The sequence below is a fragment of the Tenrec ecaudatus genome, chromosome 1 (genome assembly GCF_050624435.1).
Source record: "Tenrec ecaudatus isolate mTenEca1 chromosome 1, mTenEca1.hap1, whole genome shotgun sequence".
Classification (NCBI taxonomy): Eukaryota; Metazoa; Chordata; class Mammalia; order Afrosoricida; family Tenrecidae; genus Tenrec; species Tenrec ecaudatus.
Genome location: NC_134530.1, coordinates 189608143 through 189631359, shown reverse-complemented (window position 1 = coordinate 189631359; position 23217 = coordinate 189608143). Strand labels below are relative to the sequence as shown.

The window sequence follows — 23217 nt, the reverse complement described above, 5'->3', positions numbered from 1 at the left end:
AGCAGAGAAGAGGGTAGGGGGAGATGCCGGACAATGAAAGATATGACAAAATGATAATAATTTATGAATGATGAAGGGTCCATGAGGTAGGGGGGAGTGTGGAAGGAGGGGTAAAAGGAGTAGCTGATATTAAGGGCTCAAGTGGAGGGCAAATGTTTTGAGAATGATGATGGCACTTGACACAATGCACTTGCACATATGCACCTGACACAATGGATGGATGTACGGATAGTGATAAGAATTATACGAGCCCCCAATAAAATGATTTTTAAAATAGTGGTCTAGATCTATGCTAATTATGGTATAAAACAGCCCCAATACATCACTGAGTGAAAATTGAGGCTGTACAATAGTAAATGTAATACAATCTTATTAATTTAAAACCATATGCTTAAGTAAGTCAGTGTTGAGTGAAATATAGAAGGAACTGAAGCAAGTAGTGTGATTTTCCTTTCTTCTTTGTATGCCTCTGTATTGTTATTTTTATATTGATTATTTTTCAAAAGTCATTGTACTCTCATCCTTACCTCTTCCCAAGTCCATATATAAGAGTATTCCTTATCTCATCAGCTGGAAAAAGTTTCCAGTAAACAAGGATCACGCTTTTTTCCGATGACTGCATTTTCATTAATCCTTTTGTGTTATATCAAATACTCCCTTAGTAATAGTCTAAACTATGATTGGTGGAAATGAGCTGTAGTTGAAAAACGAGGTAGAGACTACCCCCCCCTTCTCCATCCCAAGTTCACAGCTAGTCCTGGTTGCAGGAACCTCTTAAGCCACAAGAATCCAGTCACGTGAAAGGGCTGTACTTCCAGGAGGAGAATGAACAACTTGCTATTCTGGAAGAGTGGAAAAGATAAAAATACACCCAAAGCCCAACCTTTCCCTTTCTTTGACAAGGCTTCCTATGGTGACTAAAGGCAGAACAGGTTCTTGGCAAAAACACTGCCTAATGATAAACTCTCGAGGCCTGGGTAGGAATGGACAATGTAATCCTACAGGCATTATGCTGGGTTTAAAAATAGGAAGCTTTTCCCCAGAGAAATAGTCCTTGTGGATAACTGAAGCAGACACATCTTATTTCCCATGAAGTCACCCGGTCTTTCAGTCAGCTATGTGTGTGCATGCTTATTTTCTCCTAAAGTCCCTTTCTCCATTGCTTTAAAATCTTTCCAGTGGTTTTCTCCAAATCCTGCTTTCAAGCAAATCTTTCTCATTGTACTATCACATGCACAAATACACCAGAAGTCAGTCCTTTTTAACAACACAAACCAAAGGAAAATCGATGCATTTGAACTCTGGGCTGGCAAGGACCATTGAACATACCACACGCTGGCAGAGGAGCACAGAGATGCGCCTTGGAAGAAGTGCAGCCAGAATGCTCCTTAGAAGTGAGGATGGGGAGACTTCATCTCACAGACTTTGAACATTTATCAAGAGACAGCAGTCCCTGAGAAAGCCATCGTGCTAGGTAAAGCAGAGGGGCAGAATTAATGAGGGAGGGCCTGGGTAACATGGACTGACACAGTGGTTGCGATCATGGGCTCAAACACGAGAACAATTGTGAGGATGGTGGAGGAGCAGGTGGCATTTTGTTCTGCTGTACATCGGGTCACTGTGAGTAGAAGTGACCTGATGGCACCTAACGATGAGAACAAAGTGTCCTCTCAACTTTATAGTTTCTCAAAATTCAAACAGGTGAATGGAAACTATAAGAGTACTAATAAATGGAACCCCTTGACACTTTTAAAGACAGGGGACACACTTGTTAGCAGTGGATTTACTGTCACCCTCTAGGTTTCAGGTGCTGTTAGACAGCTAGGATGTACACAGCTGAGCATTCCCAGGCAGACAGCATTTCCTCCTCAGAGAATTTACCCTGTGACACATCAGGTGCTCAGACAGAGAGAGTCAAAGGCAATCTGAGAGTTCGCTGATAGAGCTTTTGTCCAAGATGTGGAGCATTGATGTCATCTTCCAAGAGTGGGCATGTACACTGAGACCTGGCAGATAAGAAGTATGTCTGGGGGGGCCATGATGCATGGCGGGGGGAGGCAACCATTAGTGCATGGAACAGGAGCTTGAGTAAGAGAGGGGACGTAGTTCATAAGACTTGGAGGAGAGTGAAAAGAGCAGTGCTTAGAGGGTTAACAGCAGCCAGATTATCGAAGGCCCTGTGAACTCTGATAAGAAACGTGGAGCTCTCTAAAGTAGGAAGACACCTGAGCAGCTCTGCCTTTTGGTCTTGGGAAACATAAAGAAGGTGGTTGAGGAATGCAACACTGGAAACAGAGACTCCAACTCATAGATTGTGGTTGGGTTTGAGACATATTTTGTAATAGAATCAATAGATGGTGATAACTAATTTCAAGAGGAGGGGAGATAAAAAGAAGAAGTTAAAATGATTTCTGAGTTTTTAAATTGAGTAACTAGGTAGGGGGCAGCACAATTCACCTAGGTGGGAAATGAGCAGCAAATGGCTTATGTGGCAGTTTGGGGCCCCTGAGATAATCTAATTGTAGGTGCTTATAACACAGTTGATAGATGGTTCTGTTGATCTTAACAGAATATAAATTTAGAACACATTAACACAGATGACAATGAAAACTATGGGGTGAATACAGTAGGGTATTAATGAGTTCCTGATAAATACATTCCACTGGCAGAGATCCATAATTGTATCCATTCCATTAAAAAGAGACCCAACAGATTGCAGACATTATCAAGCAATATCATTAATAGCAGATGCCAGTAAAAGTTTGGTGAAGAGGATTCAAAAATGATTGCAGCAGAATATCATTGAGATGTTGCCAGAAATTCAAGCTGAGTTCAGAAAAGGATGCGGAACAAGCAGTATCCTTGCTGATATCAGATGAATCTTGATTGGAAGTAGAGGATATCAGAAAGATGGTTGCAGATGTTTCATTTACTATGTAAATCATTTGACTTTATGGATCATAACAATTGCAGAGAACGTGTTTAATTCTAAAACACTTCATTGTGTTCATGCAGAATCTGTATCAACACTGTGGTAAGTAGGTTTATTGTGCCCACCTGTCCAATAAGCACCTGTGGTAATAATAAGGTTGCAGTTTAATTGAAGGGCAAAGAGATAAATGGCTCAGCACCCAACCAGTGAACTGTGTCACTATAGTTTGAGGTTCCTTCAAGACCTGCTTCACAACACTGCTGGTGTATAAGTCACTTGAGCTGGGGACTGTTGGACCCTGTCATCTGGCTGACTGTTGCTGCCCTGCCCTACTGTTTGCTGCCTGTGGCCAGACTGCCTGTATTGCCCTACAGAAGACTAAGCTGTCTGCTTCCTTGACTTGCACCCAGCAGCCCTCGTGAGTTGAAGGACTGCCAGTGTATTAACTGTCTCACAGAAGTGAGTTGAACTGAGCCATTTGTACTGCTCTGTGGACTAATTAGCTATTAAGTTATTATGTTGTCTATCTATCTAATCCTAAGTGTCCTGGTTTTGTTTCTCTAGAGAACCCTGTCTAACACAAAGACCAAGCAGCAATTTTTTGAAAAGAACAGGGAAGTACTGCATGTTTAAAAACAGGAAAGGTATGTATCAGGTTTTTATCTTGTACCATTCTTATTAAATCTCTATGCCATACAAATAATCTGAGGAGCTGAACAATAGGAAGAATGTGGCATCCGGTTAAGCTGAAGATTCATTAACAACCTGTGATGTGCAGGTGAAACAATTTTGTTTGCTGAAAAGGAAGAGGATTTGAAGTACTTAATGATGAAGATCAAAGATATTAGCCATCGATATTAATAATGGCTTAACTTGAAGAAAGTAAAAAATCCTCCCAAATAGACCATCAAGCACTACCACAATAATGGGAAAAAGTTTGAAGTTGTCAAAGATTTCATTTTACTTAGGGTCACGATCGATGCTCATGAAAATAATAGTCAGAAAATCAAATATGTTTCATTGGGCAAATCTGCTGCAAAAAATTCTCTTGTTAAAGAGCAAAGATTTCACTTGGAAAACTAAGGTACACCTAACCTTAGCCATACTATTTTCAATAGCTTCAGGTGAATATGAAAACTGGACAATAACTAAGAAAGTCTAAACAATTTATACCTTTGAATTATAATGGTAGTGAAGAACAAAAACACTGAAAAATGATACCAGGGGCTACCAGAAAGACAAATAAATATGTCTTGGAAGAAGTACAGCCAGAATGTGCCTTGGAAGTGGGGATGGTGAGACCTGAACTCACATTTTTGGACACATTATCAAGAGACACCAATCTCTGAGAAGAAAACCATGCTCAGTAAATCAGAGGGTCAGAAAAACATAGGAAGGTCTTCCCTGAGATGAACTGATACAGTGGCTGAAATATAGGCTCAAATAGAGGAAGGATGTGAAAATTTCCCAGGACGAGCAATGCTTCCTTCTGTTTCGTATGTCGCTGTGAGGCAGACCCAACAGCCTAACAACAGGTATGTGTACTCAACATGTGCTTTGGAAAACAGCGAAGAAGGAGAAACAGAGAGAGAATTTCAATAAAATATCCAGGATTGTGCAATCTGAAAATCTACAAATATACTATATTAACATTGCTCTATTTGAGAGAATTAAGGTTGATATTTAAACTATACATCATGGGATAGTGAATGGGGAGGTCTTGGTTTACAGATCTGAAAATCCTCAATTTTACCCAGGAAAATGTATGTGTAATGCAAATACTAGGCAGAGAATCAAACAGTGAAATTGAAGCACTAGAGAGAGGAGACAAAATTCAGAGAAAGGTCTGAGAAACAATGGTGAAGGGCTAGGGAAAAAGGCAGGAGAATGAGGCATCTTCAAAGCCAACAGAGCCCTCATTTCCAATGTTACTGGTGACTGGAGTAAGAAAACAGAAAAGCATCCATCACAAGTAAGCACGAGAAGAGTGCTAGTCATTTGGGCCAAAGACCTTCCAGAAGAGTAGGCGAGTCAGAGAGCGGATCGCAATGATTTGGGGAGTGAGTGGTACATAAGGGGAGAGTGGATAATGGCCCCAGAGAGGAATCTCAGCAGTGAAAAGAAGAGAGCAAAGAGGCGAGGCAAATCACAGCAGGATCCAGAAGAGGACTGGAGTCTTTATAATAGGACACTTGAGCATTACTAAATGAGCATTACTACATTTGATTGCTGGAAAGAAACTAGTAAGGAAAGCGAAAATAAAGAGTGAAGAGAGAGAGAATCACAAGAGTTAGATCCAGAATTTAGCTGAAGCTTTAAGGTTTAGATAGGAGTGGGGTGGACAGTTTCAGGATTTTACCCAAGCAGGCTACGCCCATCCTGTAGCTTCTGTGAGCTCACTGCTGGCCCTTTCTTTGGAAAATTCTCCTGCACAACTTAAGTGCTGCCTCATAAGAGGTAATGTCCATCTCCAAGCAGCCAATGACTGACAGACAAGAGGGTACAAAAACCAGGCCCTTCTCTTCAAAGTAGACCAAATTCATGATGCAATTCACGTCCTAGATCACCCTGTGAGGTCAGGCTAAAATGAGACTCCAAATGAAGACACAGCTCACTTAACTCCTTCACTCCCTTTGCTCTCATTCTTCCTGAACGAAGCCTCTCAAAAACAACACATGGACACATATCCCTGTCTCAGGGTCTACTTCTTTTTTGGGGTGTGTGTGTGTAGGGGTCTACTTCTCAAGAACCTCACTGAAGACAAGGAAGAATACATGATCATGCAGTAGAAGAGTTGAGGAGAAAGGAGGAAAATATGCAGCTAGATGTAAGGGTAAATGCCCTTTTATGGAAGGAACTTTCCTCTGTTGTTTTCTTTATTTGGGGTAAAAATATATACAACAAAGCACATACTAATTCAGTGTTTTCTGCATGTACAGTTGAAATACACTGATTATATTTTTCATGTGCTGCAACCATTCGTGCTATCACTTTCCAAATTATGCCACCGTCATTAAGATTAAACTTATTGTCCACTAACTTTCTCATAAAACCCTTACAGTTGCTGTTGTCACAGAGATAATTCTTTAAAAGAGTATAATTCTCAAAGAAGATATTCTTCTCTAGTTAAACTAAAATAATATTGGATCTGCCAAAAGTTTGGATTCCATAAGAAATAAAAATTCTGTTCTGCATTTCCCCTTTTTGATTGGGATTATTCAATAGATTAGTGGTGGCTGGGGAATTTTTTTTCTACCAAGGACTATATGGATATTTTATATGGATATTTATAACAGCATCCATAGACCATGCTAGTCAAACATTTAATTAACTCACCCCTAATGTTAAGGAACCTCTTTGGTGATGTTATCTGAAAATTCACAGGCCTTTTACAGCCCTCAGACCAGATGCTTCCATGCCCTTGCTATATAAATTCTTCACTTAAAAATTCAGTAATGGTAGATGAGCAACATGCAATGTGGTTCCTTTCTTATGGGAAAGGATAAATATTTTTCATGGAGATGATTAGATGCAAGTTCCACTTCTTCCCCTGGTTTATAGCTCTTCTTCCTTGGCAACATCCAATGAATAGAGATCAATTATATAGCTACTTCAAAAATTTTAAGAACCAGTCACTGCACAATTAATTGGAGATAGAACAAAAACACTAAAAATAATATTAAGCCAGTTTACTAAGATGTCCCATAAAAGCATGGCCCTATACCTCTGAATCAGAAAAACAAATCTTATGATGTGTCCACTTGTATATTTGTAGACTTTCTTGATGAAGTAGAAAGTCAGGTGGTTTATTGAAAGTGAGAGAATGAGGTGATGAATACAGAAATTGGACGACAGTTAGAAGGTATAGGGGGAAAAGAACAGGAGGGGTATAGGAGATGTAGGAGAATTAGCTGGGAAGAGTAGTGCAAATTCTTCTATGTTCACCTTCTACTAAATCCTGACTAGGAGTAGTTACCAAAAATAAAATTCAAAAGTTGGCACAAATATAATTCTTTCCAAGAAGTCTTACCTGACACCCCACCTAAAACATGAATCAAGATTTAGCTCTCAGTCTAAGTACTCCCTTAACATACTCTGTGCACTTCTGGCATACAATTTAGCATATTATGCTGATAATGGGGGGAGGGGGTAAAAAAATTTAACCGTGAACCTTCTGATCCCGCAGCTCAGTATACAATTGCTCTCTTGAAGTATCATTTCTTTCTACAGATAACTGGAAATTTTTTTCTCAATACTGAGTGCCTGAAAACAACTAATGTTGATTCTACTGTAACTTAATGAAGAAAATGCCCATTTGCATATACATAGTCAGCACTTTTGGGTGAAAGCCTTGGGTATAAAGAACAGTTAGATAATATCATAGGAATTTTAAAAAATACTAGAGCAGACCCTATATCTTTTCATAGCCGGGCACCATCAGCTTTCTTCACAATATTTGCTTATTCACCCACTTTGTCTTCAGCAGTTGTGTCCAGAAGGTGAACATCATAGAATGCCAATTTAATAGAAGAACGTATTCTTGCATTGAGGGAGTCATTGAGGGAGTACTTGAGTGGAGGGCCCAATGTCCTTCTGCTACATTAATACTAAACCTATAAATATAGGCACATAGATCTATTTCCCCATCCTAATATATAAATATATTTGCATATGGACATGTCTTTATCTAGACCTCTATAAATGCCCTTTACCTCCCAGCTCTTTCCTCTATTTCCCTTGACTTTCCTCCTGTCCCACTATCATGCTCAGTCCCCACCTGGGTTTCAGCAATTCCTGTTGGTTACATTACCCTTGATCACACCCTACCAGGCCTCCCACACCCACCTCACCACCAATTTGGATCACTTGTTCCCTTGTCCTGGGTTTGTTAGCACCACTTCCTTTCCCCCAACCTCCCTCTGTCCCATATCCCCCCAGAACTGTTGGTCCTGTTGTTTTCCCCTCCAGATTGTTCACCCAGCCTCTTATTTAGACAGACCTGTGGAGATAATAACATGCACAAAAACAAGACAGAGCAAAACCAAGCAACAATAAACAACAAGCCACTGACAAAGAACAAAACACAACAAAAAAGAAAAGCTTGTAGTTAGTTCAAGGATTGTTTGTTAGCCTTTAAGAGTGTTTTCCAGTCTAGTCTTTCGGGGCACCACGCCCTGGCCCCAAAGTCCACCTTCAGCATTCCCTGGGACCTTGCAGCTCTATTCCCCTGATGTTCTGCTGCACTCCCCAGTGTTTTTCCTCAGTGTGATGGGATCAGGTCGGGCACAATTCCCACACTGTGTCTCCGGTGCTGTCCCCCACAGGGCCATAGGTCAATGAGGGGCGTCATGTCTCATAGTGGGGCTGGCCATGTGGTCCTCTCTGTGGACTGGCTGTTCTAATTGGGGTCATCGTCCTCAAGGCCTGGTGGGCCAGGATGTGCTCCACTCTTTCCTACTCCCCCTTCTTCTGCTCCCGTGTGCTCCGATCACATAGGTCCCTCTCCTGGAGCTGCAGATTCAATGCTTCAGGGTTAAAAAAGCAGCCATCTAGCTCAGAAGCAACAAAGCCCACATGGAAGAAGCACACCATCCTGTGCGATCACAAGGTGTCAAAGGGATCAGGTATAAGGCATCATCAGAACACAAAAAAATCTTACCATAGTGAATGAGGGGGGTAGTGCAGAGTGGAGACCCAAAGCCCATTTGTCGGCCACTGTAGATCCCCTTGCAGAGGGGTCTAGGGAAGGAGGCGAGCCAGTCCAGGTGTGATGTAGCACCGATGAAAAATGCAATTTTTCTCTAGTTTCTAAATGCTTCCTCCCCCTACCCCACACTATCATGATCTGAATTCTACCTTGTAAGTCTGGATAGAGCAGAGGATGTACACTGGTGCAGATAGGAGCTGGAGGCACAGGGAATCCAGGGCAGATGATCTCTTCAGGACCAGTGGTGTGAGGGGCGATACTGGGAGGGTAGAGGGAGAGTGGGTTGGAAAGAGGGAACCGATGACAAGGATCTACACATAACCTTCTCCCTGGGGGATGGACAACAGAAAAATGGGTGAAGGGAGACGTCGGACAGGGCAAGATATGACAAAATAATAATTTATGAATTATCAAAGGCTCAAGGGGGGGGGCGGGGAGAGAGGGGAAAAATGAAGACCTGATGCCAAGGGCTTTAGTGGAGAACAAACATCTTGAGAATGATGAGGGCAACGAATGTACAGATGTGCTTTACACAATTGATGTATGTATGGATTGTGATAAGAGTTGTATGAGCCCCTCATAAAACAATTTTTTTAAAAAAGAACCAAAAAATACTAGAGCAAATCCTATTGGTTATGAGAGATAACATCAAAATTTCGTGTCACTGCCATCAAGTTGATTCTGACCCATAGCAATCCTATAGGACAGAGTACGACTGTCCCTGTGGGTTTCCAAGGCTACCCATCATTGCAAGAGTAGAAGACACACACTTCTCTGGCAGAGCCACTGTGGTTTTGAATTACTGACCTGTGGTGGGCATCCCATCTAATAACTCACTCTGCCACCAGGCTCCTCAGATACGACCTAGAACACCCAGACCCAGTAGAGACCACTGGGCCTGTCCGATGGTGCTCATCACGAGCAACGCAAACTCACTTCTCATCGTGCCTCAAGGGCTAGTGATTCCACCCACATACTTGATATCTTCTCAAGCCCACAGACTCCTTGCAGATATTTAGAAGTGCCTTGTGAAGTGAGAGAAAGATGAGGCTTTCTACTCCTATAAAAATAAGTCTCAGAAACCCACAGGCAATTCTATCCTGTCCTATAGGGTCACCATGAGTCAGAATTGACTCAATAGCAGTAAGTTTGGTTTGCCTCCTGAAGAAGATAATGACTGAACAGTTGATGGGAAATTTTGCACTTGATTTTTGCACTATCCCTTATTAATGTGGATTCTCTTCCGGCAACATGCCAGTCCATGTCAATCCATTTGAAAAATGGAAGTGTTGTTTGGCTGGCGATGCATGGGAAAGGAATTCTATACACTTACACAATGGAATCTGCATAGCCTCCCATGTCCACCCCACCTCTGGACTTATCCAAGAGTTGGTGCCCAGAAAGGTATGACCTACAACCACTTACTCCCCTCTCTTTCCCAGTAAGATAGCGCCAGCATTCTGTTTAGAGAGCATATGTCCTCTCCTCAAATACTCTCCCACTCCCTCCCCTGACGTTAATGCTGTGAAGGCATCTGAGGATCATTAGTTGGATGAGTGAGCATATTCAGAGTCTGGTCTCGTGATGACTCACACTCTCGTGGTCTCCTTGTATTTACCATCGATATTCGATTTCAGCTGGATTTCCCTTTCCCCAGGAAAGCTAGAGCCATTTCTTCATTTTTTCTCCTCCCTTCCCAATACTCCCCACAGTACTCTTTCACCACCACTGAAGGAGTCATGACTGTAAATGCGTACACTCTATGGTAGGAGGCAACAAATTGTGGCCTGTTGGCCAGATCCAGCCTTTAACCTGTTTCTGTATGATCTTTAAACAGAGTTTGTTTTTCACATTTGTAAATAGGCATTTTAAAACACAAGCATGCATGCATACATGTTCAGAGAAGCAGGAGGGAGCACAGAAAAGAAAACAAAAGCAAGAGAGGAAGCATCAGCAGCAACAGAGATGATTTTCAACCTGCAAAGGCAAAGTGTTTACTATCTGACCCTACAGAGAAAGTATACTATACTAAGATACGTTTCCAGAACTTAAGTCTGAATTTAGACAGACATGAATTTACATAAAATCCAACTTTGTGACTTATTAGCTATACAAGTATCCTCTATGAGCTTCAGTTTTCTCGATTCTAGAATAAAGTTTAAAAAATATCTCTTGCGACTAATGTGAAGAAGATCAAATGGCATGCTAAGTAAGTCCCTTAGCAGAGTACCTACTCATAGGAAGAGCAGGACAAATAGTAGCTACTTTTGGATTTAGTAATGCTTGTTTCACCCTCTTAGGTTCATGTAGGAAAAAACCTAGACCAAGAAGGCTAATGGATGAGTCAGCTCTCTCAAACTGGTCTATGAATGGACTTCATCAATCTCAAAATGAAGAGTGCATCACAGTCTAATTCTATAAAGGGTAAAGGCTAGTGAGACAAGAGCTTCAATACTCTTCTATTCTCTTGATAGAGAATCTCAGTTACATCTTCCATCTTTCATTCGTGCAGGTTGAAAGTTATTGCTCCTTATCATTCACCCTCATTTAAATAGACAATCAACCATTAGGATTACGATCTGTCCCCCCTTCAATTTTGTCCCCTCCACTCCAATGTCAATGTCACAGGTTCAACGGTCACACTGAAGAAGTGGTTGCAGTTTCAGTCTTCCCTAAGCTGTTATTCACACAGCTGCTGGAGTTGCCACATAAACCACAAATATGACCACCCCTTGGTCTTGCTTACAGCCGCCTCATCTCTTGTCACTCTGCGGCTCGCATTTCATGTTCCAGGAACAGGAGGCTACTTGTAGTTCCCTGCCCACTTCCAACCCTGTGCTTTAGTGCTTCTGTCCTGCTGTGTGTATCATTCCTTCTACTATTCCCTCTGTTTAAATTATCAAAGCAGCCCATGCATGCCATTGATAATTTGAATACAAACTGAATTAAAAGGAAATTACATAGTACCTAAATCTTCCCTCAGCCATAACTACCTTAATATTTTGATGTATTAGTTTCTGCTGTTTTCCTATTTGTGGGTGGGTAGAATTTCTATAATTTGGAGCATATTATTTTCTTACCATGAGTTGCTATTACTCAGAGTTTTAGGCTTATAAATACATCTTTTGTCAATATGTTCAATAAAATATCCATGATAGCTGTGATAATTATTACCATTTATTCTGCAATAAAACAACAGGTAAGCAACATGCCTTTCTCTGATCCTATTGGGCAGATGTTGCCATGACACTCAAAGGCACTTCTGGGAAGAAAGGAGGACTTGCACACTGTGCAGAAGTTATTCTTTAGCGAAGAGTCATTCCTCACTGGGACATGGGCTAAAAAGAAAATCTGGAGGCCTGAGATCTTTCTCCTCCACAATATTATCTATGTTTGACTCCATAAGCAAGTAGCCATTTGGTAAAAGATCTGAGTAGCAATTCTGGGAGTAATGTGTATATTTCAGGTGATTTTGATGTAGGTTTATGCACGCTGACTTACACCTCCCTGACTTACATAGAGGGATCACATAAGCACTTCTGTGAGTCTCGGGAATGCCTCCCAAACCCACAGGACCAATGTGAGGGTGAGAGCCCAGGCTGAGGTTAACAGGAAACAAGGGTTCTTCATGGTAACTTTTCATAAACTATGGCAGAAGAGCCCACTCTTCTTTATTATAAATGAAGTTCTGAATCAAGTAGGCTGGATTAATAGAAGGAGCCTTAGTGAGATAGTGGGCTTCACATTGGGGTGCTAAACACAAGGTCAGCAGTTCAAAACCACCAGCTTCTCCATGGGAGAAAGTTGAACCTGTTCACTCCCATAAAAATTATAGTCTTGGAAACAGGAGCAGTTCAATTCTGTCCCATAGGGTCACTATGATTCACAATCGACTCAATAGTTATGAGTTTTGGGTTTGGGACTAACATGGGCTTTGCTATTTTCTTATACAATTACAGGCTTGTTATTTATCTTTAAACTTCAGTTTCAGGATTAAAAAAAATAAGGCTAATAGTCGTACCTACATCCTAAAGTTGTCATGCAGATTAAATGAAATGATATATGTAAAGTACCTGGCATGGAACTGAGCATATTTGAAGTATTTCTCATACAAATTTAAAAATGGCATCATTTCCATTGTTTTCAAGTAGTGCCTTTAAAAACAAGTGAAACATACTTTCCCAAACTGATCTAGACTCAGAATCAGACTTGTTTCCTACGTCTGATAAGTTGAAGAAAGTTAGGCAGAGGAAATATAAAAAAGATAGGGTTCATGGCTATATTTCTTTCTTGATTGATGACCTCTCAAGACTACATTTTTCTCAAAGAAAAATAAATTTTAAAAGGACAGAAGGGGTAAATGAGTTTATAGTGAGAACACTGACCATGCAGTTTTCAGTCTTTTTAGGCAATGTAACAAAAGGCAAGACCACAGTGAAGGTCAATACACATGAGCCAAAGGAGAATGTCCTGCAAATGAAGGTAAAGTGGGCAATGATTCCCCAGGTAAGAGCTTCCTAGGAAGAGGTAGCACTAATTAGTCTCTATTACACAATTCTACATTAGCGCTTGGCTGATAAACAACGTCATGTTACATGAAGAAGTGACGTTATCAGTGATTTCAGTGTACTTGAGTCAATAATAAATGCCCGTGGAAGTGGCAATCCAGAAATCAAACACTGTATTGCGCTGGGAACATATGCTGCAAAAACCAAAGAAAAACAAACAAACAACAAGGAAAAGACCAAACCCCAAACAAACAAACCTCTCTCTTAAATGTGAAAAAGCAAAGATGTCACCTGAGGACAAGAGTGTGTCTGACCTGAGCCATGGCCTTTTCCATCCCCTCCTGTGCAGGTGAAAGTCGGAGGATGACCAGAGAAGAGTGGATGGCTAGTGGAATTGAATGTTGGTGTTGGTGGAGAACAATGAAGATCTCATGGCTCAAGAAGAACAAACAAATCTGTCTTTAAAGAAATGGAGCAAGAATGGAGAGACTTGGGGTTGATGACTTTGAATCAGTCATCAAGAAAGTCCAATCCTTGAAGGAAAAAAAAACACCACCACCGTGATTGGTAAAGTAGAGGGTAAGCATAAACGAGCAAACCTTCAAGGAGATGGATTGACACAAGAGCCACAAAAATGGACTCAAGCACAGCACTAATTATAAAGATGGCACGGGACTGGGCACGGCCGTCTTCTGTTATATGTAAGACACCGTGAGTCAGAGTCAGAGTCAACTCGATGGCAACTGACCACAGCCGCATTGCACTTGAACCAAGAGTGGAGTCAACCAATAATAACAGAGAAAATAGAGACAGAGGGACAAGTGATTTCATCCGAGTTTTTTTCCACCTGGCATTTTCCCCAAACACAAGTTGAAACGAAAAGATGGATAGGTGGCCTGTTTAGTCTCATTCCTTTTTAAAGAGAGAGAAAAAAAGGTCAGCACTTCCAACCCCAGGAGCTATTAACAAAGTATTTTTGATGCTGTGCGCACCCTCATTTCCCTTCTATTCACACACACACACACACACACACATACACACACACACACACACACACACACACACTTCTCAGAACCCAGGTTTATTTTTAGACCAGAGAGATTGGGTGTTCCAGATTAGGGCCCTGAGCAGATATTCTAAAAAAAGACTTCATTGCCAGAATTGGAAAAAAAAAAAAATTTGCTGTGTAATTTATTAGGGGAATTTCCACAAAGGTCTGATTACTTTTTTTAACCAGAAAGTTTAAAAAAAAATCCAAGAATCCCAATCAGATTCAATATTGCACTTGGCACATGGGAATTGATAGGAGCTAGGAATTCTCCACTCTCCTCAGATAGCTGGCCTGTTCCTCCACAGTACCATGCAGGGGAGTTGAGTTCTCTGGCATTCAATCTTCCTTCTTCCCTGTGAATGTGCAATTCTGTTTCCCCAAATAATGGGGGATATTGGGCCAAAGAAAACTCAAAACAATACATTCATTTAATAGCTCTAATGGCTTTGCTGGGCCTGCCAATGAAAATGCTGGCTAACTTGTTCCAGAGAGGGCTGCTATTGGAGCTAAAGAAAACCTGCCAAGTCCCTAGCCACCACCTCCTTTTTGCTTTCCAAATGAGTATGTGAAAACCCAAGAAATAGTTTCTTTTCCATATATATAAAATTTGGGGTACAGGTTCATATGAATTTTTCATGGGGTTCATATTAATTTTTATGGCTATACTGAGCATACTTCCTAACCAAAATATCAGGATATGATTTTCTATAGAGTATTTGACTAGATAATGGAGCCATATATTTGAAATCAGGACTCTATTGAAAACTCTAAATTGAGTCAACCATCATTAACGGTGTTTACATAGTGGATGTAAGTTCATTTTTTTCCAAAAAGCTTTTTGAAAGAATTTAAAACTGCCTAGCATGTTTGCAAAGCACTTGGGATGACATGGAGATAATTCAGCTAAAAAAGGAAATGTCTCCACCCTAAACAATAATTAAGTGATACCGACGCTCTTCTGTCTCATAGAAAAGAGTCATGGTGACCTTTTAGGCAGGCTTAACAGAGAGGTTGGCAGTAAAGAAAAACCTTTTAAAAATTAATAAAAATTTGAAAATGGGTTGAAATCAGATAATGAAGAAAAGAAACAAAGGAGTAAGAAGAGAAAAGAAAACAATTCATAATGGGACAAGACTTCCACTGTTTCGCACCGAGACCACACTTGCCCCGCCTTGTATAAGAGCCCCTAATAAAATGATTAAAATAAAGAAAAGGAAAAAAAAAAGAAAGAGAGGCAACTAAACCCAAAGCAGTGAAAGTAGATCCATGCTCTGTCACCTTCTGAGTAGCTTGAGCAAGCCATCTATTTCTTTCAGAATGTGTAATGCAATCACTCTGGTTTGAAAGCTTTCCCTCAAAATATATCCTCCATTATAATCTTCTTAAAAAGGTTTAGAGTACCCTAACTTAAAATATTTTCTTACAATGTTCATATTATATTTGAAACCATTGTGGCACTGCTTCTCGCTAGCCCAGTTAGCACCATGCTGATAAGATTTGTGCACAGTTGAATTTGTCTTCCTGACTCGGTGATTCAGAAGGCAGAGGAAGAGCATGTGAAAATGTCAGAGTGTGTTGTTAGAGATGTGAGACCTTGAGCAAGCAATGGGGAAGATATAGCCTGAGCAATCTAGTGACCCATCTGCTAACCATCGGGCTCTTCCAACCCCAATCCATTTTTACCCTGCTGCAAAATAAGTTTTCAAAATAAGTGGTGATCATGTCAACTTCCAATCAGATATCTCCCATGGTTCTCCACTGTCCAATAATTTATTTCAATATTCATAGTTTAATGTTGAACAAGTTTCATGACCTTGCTTTTCAGCCACATCTTAACTTGTCCTTCTCCAAGGCCCCCTAATTTGTTTGAAAGTGATTGCCTCTGTTTCCTGAAGAAGACCAACTTGTCTCCAAACTTACATTCATGTTGTGCTCATTGCTCATCTACCAAGTTTTACCAACATCCTGATGATTTCCTTCCTCTTTCAGTTGAATGGCTTAACCCCTACTTCTACACCTCAGTTCAAGTTGCCTACAATCAAATCCCAGAGCCCACTTACAACATGCCTCCATATTTTATCTTATTTCATATTCATTTGTGTTTTTATCTCACTTTACACAGCATATCATTCAATACATCCCTTAGTGCTTTTGGTGTCCTATGAAGAACCTATGTTCTTACAATATGCACTAAACAAATGTTTATTTTATAAATGAATAAATACAAGATTGCATGGCCTAAAATGACTCATTTTTTAGAACACTGATTTCCCATTGCTTCTGTTTATCAAAGTCAGCTCTAGTGTTATTAAAAATATATTCAAGCAGAACTCAGTAATCAGATTTTTTTCAAAAGCTTCATAGATTATTATGATGAACAACACAATCTGTGAAATATTAATCTTTCCAATGAAGGGAGTAGAAAACAAAAAAGAGGAAAATAAAAGGAAATAGAGGAAAGAACCAGGAGGCAAATAACATTTATAGAGGTCTAAATACAGGCATGCACATATGTGTGTGTGTATCGAGAGATGAATTGAACTATGTACTCATATCTATATGTTTAGAATTTAGGTTGTAGACGGACATTGGGACTTGACTCAAGTACTCCCTCAACACAAGAACACTGTTCTAACAATCCAGCATTCTGTGATACTCACCTTCCCAACACAATAGCTGAAGACAAAATGGGTGCATTTCCTCTTCTGACATTTCTTCTGATGATTGATGGTCTTTAAACCATTAGCAGATAGTCAACTTTCAGTAAATGTATTAACTTTGAGAGACTCTCTAGCTATTTAAACTTAGAGCTTCCTCGAGTTTCACTATGGGGGTCTAGTCCTGGCTGTATAAATTAGTTGGAAAATCTTAGCTTAAACCACTTAAGCTCTCAAGCCTCAGTTTCCCCAATTAAACATAAGGAGACAAAGAAAGAGATAAAGCTGCTTGCATTAAAAGCCTATAGTTATCTCCATGGAATTGAGAAGCTCTAAGAGAAGTCTCCCCACTAACTTATCATTGTGTCTGCTGACAATGTCCTATCATATTCCCAGTAACAGTGTGCTTCAGTTGAAAGCCACTTTATGTGTCTGCCCCGAGGGAAGAAAGAGCATTGAGCCCAACTTGTTTTAAGTTATTTACTCTGATTCCTCGGTTTCAGCACTATGACAAACTTCATCTGGCATTCCTGGATCTGTGGGTTCTGGGTCTCCAGGATTCACTCCTGCGAATGTCAGGTTAACTCAGGGCATTTGGCAATGGCTCTATGAGGTGCTATGAGTAACATCAGTTTTGCAATTTCATTTGTCTTATAATTAAATTAGTATATAATGAAAACTATGTACCGCACAATAAAATGTTCATTCTCCTACTGTGGTACAGTATAGTTAAGTATAAAACAGCCACAAAGGAAGATTGGAAATGGCATGGAAAGGTCAGCCTTAAAATTATTTTAATTCATTTAGGGGGAAAAATAAAACAATAAAAAGAACAAACCCAGGAAGAATTTCCAAACCAAAGGGACCAAGAAAAGTTGAGTGAAAAACAGGAAATTAAGGGAGGAGAAAATAAATATTGGGACAAGGAGACAGAAAGAGAGGCCTTAGAGATGTGGCAATTGTCACAACTTTTCATGATAAGTGACAGAGAACTATCATTTGCAATTCTTTGATATTCACTCTCCTTCTAAGGCCGTTAGTCAAGTCAGAAAACACCATGTCACGGTGTCATGTGTGCATGTGTGTATGTGTGTGGGTAGCAATAGGGAATGTGTTTTTCCAAACAAACACTAGATTATTACCCATTATTCTGTAGCGAAGTCTTTTTAGTATGGCTAAACAACCTTTGCTCTTTTTAAGAAAAGAAAAGGTAAGACATCAGCATGCATCATAGTATGCTAGCAGTGAGGGTCGCCCCTGGAAACGTTGGTTTTATACATGTACGTGGATATGCGCATCCTTGCCATGAGAATGTCCTGCAAAATGTTTTGCTACGGATCAAGATAGAAGAGGCATATGGTACAGTTTTGAAAACAGTATGCTCATACGAATCTTCCTATTCAGCTCCACTCTCAGTTCCTACCATGGGTCTCCCTGCATCTGGTGTCTCTTTCTTTGTTCTGTCCCACAAGTCTGTGCGCTTCTCTGTGTGCATACACTAGCCCTTCGAAATGTTAACTGAAATTATTAGTGTGACGCGCAAATATACCACATCTGTATCTCAAGTATTCATCTCTATATCCAACTACCTTCTAAATATTGAGACCCCTCATAGCATAGTGGTTATGAACAAGACTGCAATCTGCAAGGTCAGCAGTTCAAAACTCTCAGCTGATCTGAGGGAAAAAGATGGGACTTTCTACTCCTGTTAAGCATTACAGTCTCGGGAATTCATGGGGGCAGAGTCAGTGTCAACTCAATGTCATTGAGGTTTTCTGTTTATCGCCTTTAAAATCAATGCATCTGAAAGTGAAAACACCTGCGACTGAGCTCTAATGCCCTGCTTTGGTGGCTGTATCGTTTTGAGCCAACGCTCTCATCTCTGAAAGCCTTGGTTTCTTGATGTAGGAAATGTGAGCTGTATCTTCTTATCTGAGATTCAGTAATATATGTCAAATGTCCCAGTTCTGGGGAATCATTAGGGGTTCTATAAAAACTGGTTTCTCTGGAATTGATTCAAACTCATGACACCTCATGCGTGTCAAAGTAGAGGACTAGCGCTGGGCTCCATAAAGCTTTCAATGGCAGATTTGTTTTTAAAGTAAATTGCTAGGTGTCTTGTATCCAAGGTGCTTGTGGGTGAACTAGGACTATCAACCTTTCAGTTAGCCTCCGAGTGAATTAACTGTTGACATTCCATAAGGACTTTAACTGGTATTCTTATTATTTAGAACACCAAGTAATTTCCTTCTGCTTCAAACAAAATTCTTGATCAGATCTACCAATTTCTTGTCAGATGTGACATGTGAACTATGGGAGTTGCTCTTGACTCTTGCCTTCCCTTAACCCACATCACTCACGAAATTCTACTGATCCTCATTCGAGCTTAATCCCAAACTATCACTACATCTTTCATTCTCTCCAGAGTTGGGTGGGGGTCATGGATTTCCAGACTTAGTGCTATCTACAGGTCCTGCCTTAATAGCTCAACCTTCAGCTCAGAGATCAGTATTCTTCCTCTCCTCACTGATCCCAAGGGCTCCAGTTGTGGATTCAGTCACAGTCACTCCATGTGTGCAGAGAACTGCCCTCCTTAGGGTTTTCAGTGGTCCACTTGGAGGTAGACTACCAGAGCTTTCTCCCAAGTTGGCTCTCTTGTTGATGCTATTAGGTGTCCTCGAGTAGGTGCCCACTCATAATGACGCTGTTCACCAAAGAGCAAAACACTATATGATCCTGCGTCAACCTCACAATTGTTCATATATTTGAGCCCAGTGTTGCAGCCACTGTGTCAATCCATCTCCTCGAGGGCCTTCCTCGTTTTCACTCTCCCTCCACTTTACCAAGCATGATGGCCTTCTCCAGGGACTGGTATCCCCGGAACACATGTCCAAAGTACATGAGACAAATCTTGCCATCCATACTCCTAAGGAGCATTTCAACTGTACTTCTTTTGAGACAGATTTTTTTTTCTTTCGGCAGTCCATGATACTTCTAATATTGTTCACCAGCACCATAATTCAAGTGCATCGATTTTTCTTGGTCTTCTTCTAATCAATGTCCAACTTTCATGTGCAAATGAGGCAGCTGAATATGCTGTGGCTCAGGTAAGGCACAACTTAGTCCTTAGAGTGATATCCTTGCTTTTCAATACTTTACAAAAGCCTTGGGCAGCATATTCCCTACTGCAATGTGTCGTGTGATCTCTTGACTGCTGGTTCCATGAGCATTGGTGGTGAATCCAAGTAAGACAAAATTCTGGACATTTTCAACCTTTTCTCCATGTACCATGCTGTTATCTATCGATCTAGTTGTGAGGATTTTGGTCTTCGTTACAATGAGTTGTAAGCCACACTGAAGGCTGAAATCCTTGGTCTTCATCAGCAAGTGCTTCAAGTCCTCCTTGCTTTCAGCAAGCAAAGCTGTGCCTTCTGCATGTGGCAAGTTGTTAACAAGCCTTCCTCCAATCCTGATGCCACATTCTTCTTCAGATAATTCAGCTTCTCTGATAATTTTCTCCACATACAGATTGAAAATATATGATGAGAGGAGGAAACCCTGGTACACACCTTTCTTGACATTAAGCCATATGGCATGTCCTTGGTCTGTTTGAATGACTGCCTCTTAGTCCGTGTACATGTTCACATGAGCACAAGAAAATGTCTTGGAATTTTCATGATCCTCAATACTGCCCATAGTTCATTATGATATGCACAGTCAAATATCTTGGCAAAGTCAATGAAACATAAGTAAGCATCTTTCTGATGTTCTCTGCCTGGAGCCAATATCCATCTGGCATAAGAAATGATATTCTTTGTTTCATGCCCTCTTTTGAATCTGGCCTGAACTGGCAGCTCCTTGTCAATGTCCTGCTGCAACCATTGTTGGATGATCTTCAGCAAAATTTTTCTTGCATGTGATTCCAATGATATTGTTCTATAATTTGAGCATTCCGATGGGCCATCTTTTTTTAAATGGATACAAATATGGATCTCTTCCAGTCACTTTGCCAAGTAGCTGTATTATGAATCTCCTGGCATAGACAAGTAAGTGTTTCCGGTACTTCATCAGCTTGTTCAAACATTTCACAGGGTGTTCCTTCAGTTCTTGGAGGCGTGCTTTGGAGAAATGGTTTCAGTACCGCTTGGACTTCTTTCTTCAGTATCATCGGTTCTTTCAGCACTACCACCTGAAGCAGTGATTGATAGTTGATGAGCTCTTTTTGGTACAGTTGCTCTGTGGATTTTATCTTCTTTTGAGGCTTCTTGCATCATTCAAAATTGCCTCCATGGAATCTTTCAAGTTTGCAACTCAAGGTTTGAATGCTCTGAGTTCTTTCCGTTTGAGGTACGCTGGGTGTGTTTTTCACACTAGGTGGTTCTGGGTGGGTTCTCATCTCCCAACTTTTGTTTAAATGCTGAATGTTGTTAAATGATTACAAAATCTGCGAACTGCTAAACTGAAAATGCTCACTGCCATTGAGTTGATTTTGACCCGCAGCAACCCTATAGGACATAAAAGAACTGCCCACATGGGTTCCCCAAACTATGAATCTTTATGAAAGTAGAAAGCCTCATCTTTCTCCCACGCAGGAACTCATAGATTTGAACTACTGCCCTTGTGGTTAGCAGCCCAATTAAGAGTGCTGTACACCACCAAGACTCTGCTCACTTCCATCAAGTAAATGCTGCCTCCCAGTAACATCCTGTGGGTTTCCGGGACTGTTTACAGGAGTAGAAAGCACAGTCTTCCTCCCAAGGAGCTGCTGGCAGTTTTGAACTGCGAACGTGTGCATTGTACACCAATGACTAACCACTACTCCACCAGGCCCTCATACCAAGACTCAGGGACTCCTAAAGTGCTTTGCAGATTTTAATTTTTAAATTAATGCAAGCCTTTGTTCTTATTCCCAGGTTCCTGAATACTGCTGGAGAAAGTACACACAGTCACTGCGAATTCTTCGTCTTCAGCCTTCGTTGAAGGCTCATCGCTGCCTATGTGTCCTAGTCTGCTCCGTATGTTATTTCTTTCACTACTTCAAATGTTAACCCTCTTCTCAAAGCATATACCAAAGGATATTTCACTCGACCTTAGCAGATATACTTTCCACCTTCATGAGAAAATAGAAGCTCTATAGCAACATTCCTGTAATGTATTCTTAGCTACACATCATCATCCTTTGCTTAGGCTACACCTATACAATGGAGACCTTCACTTCCTACCTCTTCACAATTGCGTTTGTCAGTCACCCCTTCTCACCCTTGTAGTCTGAAACTTTCATGGTCTACCGACTGCTTTCCTATATTAATACGTAGAGACCATTCTCATTGAGAAATATTGTTTTTACCCTTCACATCCAGCTCGCTGCTTCCCTTCTCAGCCAAGGTCCTTAGAAGAGTTCATCTCCACATTTTCAACTCCCGTTCATTTCTCAACAACTTCCGTGTGCATTTCACTCCCATGTCTCACTGAATCGTCCCACTAACTCTGTGAGTACCTTTTCCACGTTGTCAAATGTGGTTGCGATTCTTCTGTCCTTAGGCTATTAAACCTTCATATCAACTAAACTAATTGACAATCTTAGTCCATATTCATATCTTCTTTCTTTTTTAAATTTTATTTTATTGGCGCCTGGTACAGCTCTTATCCCAATCTATACATATATCCATTGTGTCAAACACATCCGTACATATGTTGTCATAATATTTTTCCAAACATTTTTTCTACACGAGCCCTTGGTATCAGCTCCTCATTTTTTTTCATATTCATATTTTCAAAACAGCCTTATTGTTATGGGTTGAATCTCGTCCCCAGAATTCATTGGAATCCTAAAATCTGTTCCAGGGGATATAATCCCGTTCAGTTCATGTTATGTTCATGAAGGCAGATAGATGTGCCTTAAACCTAATCACTTCTCAGTTATGAGGAGCAGGGTAGACAGAGAGAAGAAGCAATGGGAAACACCGGTGCTCTCTGCCGATGACAGAGGCCAACAATCGTGCAGGTCCAGGACCTCCAAAGACTGCTGGTTAGAAAACAAAGGAAGACTTTGCTCACGGAGCGCGTTCAGAATCTGGTCTTCTAGTAAAAAGAGAGCATTTCTGTTCTTGAAAACCACTCACTTGCTATATTCCTGTCATGGCAGCACTAGCAAACGAAGACATTGAGAGCAAATTGACATACCTATAACTCGCCTATTTAAAATGCTTAACTCAATGGCTTTTAGCCTATCCACAGAAATGTCTGATGGTCATGACAGTCCATTTTAAAACATTTTTATTAGCAGGAAGAAAAACACACTTTTCTCTTCTCTTTCCCCCTAGGCCTTCACAGCCACCCTATTTTCGGTCCCTACAGTTATT

At 40.7% G+C, this 23217-nt stretch overlaps 1 protein-coding gene and 1 pseudogene across 1 annotated transcript in view; one reads left to right on the top strand and one right to left on the bottom strand.

Moving 5' to 3' along the window:
• Positions 1-23217, bottom strand: part of PAPPA2 (pappalysin 2) — a 359519-nt gene that overhangs the window by 230882 nt on the left and 105420 nt on the right. The gene's annotated exons all lie outside the window — the stretch shown is intronic.
• Positions 1-23217, top strand: part of LOC142429419 (cysteine-rich PDZ-binding protein pseudogene) — a 42721-nt pseudogene that overhangs the window by 9014 nt on the left and 10490 nt on the right.